The sequence below is a fragment of the Arachis duranensis genome, chromosome 6 (assembly GCF_000817695.3).
Source record: "Arachis duranensis cultivar V14167 chromosome 6, aradu.V14167.gnm2.J7QH, whole genome shotgun sequence".
Taxonomy (NCBI): domain Eukaryota; kingdom Viridiplantae; phylum Streptophyta; class Magnoliopsida; order Fabales; family Fabaceae; genus Arachis; species Arachis duranensis.
The window spans coordinates 16,946,986-16,948,165 of NC_029777.3; positions in this window are offsets into that span (position 1 = coordinate 16,946,986).

A 1,180-nucleotide genomic window follows, 5' to 3' on the forward strand; every position below is an offset into this window, starting at 1 on the left:
AACACATTAATTCATTTTTAATTGCTGCACATGTTCATTAGGCCCACAGTACTATTGTTTCTATTAGGTGCATCAGATTGAGACATTCATAAAAAATCTATATTATATTAAGTGTCTTAGATCCTTTCATGTCCTTGCGGGGTATGATTAATATTAAAAGCCTCACAAATATTTCTTCCTTTTGCAATATGCATTGCATTATATCGGATACGATTTAACAATATGTTAGAATTCAGTTCATCTAACTTAGATTAAAAAATCAACTTTATCGAAGGATCATTTCACTCGTTCGTATAATTCGTATAATTTGTATAAATGAATATTGAAATTTAAATCATATTTTGTACCTATAACAATTTATTAATTAACGATAAATTTTTAAATAAAATTTAAATTTATAATAAATTAATCTTTAATTTATCGAATTAAAAAATAATATGATTCATAAATAACAAAAAAAAAGTTTAAAATTAAAAACTAATTAATTTAATAGATTATCAGGATTAACATAATTATTTCACATTTATAAACATTATATTTTTTTATAGAGATTTATAAACACTTTTGGGGTGAAGGTATTATTATTATTATTTGGAATTCTTTACCATGAAATCAGTAGTATCGATTTATCTTTAACAGAGATTCTCAAAATTTATCCTCTTTTAAATAGTTAGTCTCGATTTTAGATCAATTTTGCGAACACTTAAAATTATTAGTGATGATTTTTCTTATAATATCTTCTTTTCATATTAATGTATTACACTAAAATCATATAATAAACAAAGGGTAGATAATAGATCGATGGAATATTGTCTGCAAAATTCACGGGCGAGTTTTTCAGAATGCATACATATCCTTCTATCATTGTCATTGCCACTATTTCTAAGTTTTAATTTAAAAACATATCCAACCTGATGATTAAACAAATCTGTGTAACTAACTAATTATATATGAAAAATATTATGTGTCTTTTAAAATTTAGTTTTTAATCAGTCTTTTTAAGAATTTATTAATATTTAATTAATTTGAATATTCACTTTATGTATCAATTGTTTTATTTTTTATTTGTTCATATTTTTAAAAATTGAATAAAAAATAATATTTAAAAGATACTTAATTATATATAACGAAAAAATCACTTTGAATCTATCTAGTAGTTAATTCATTAATTTAAATAAAT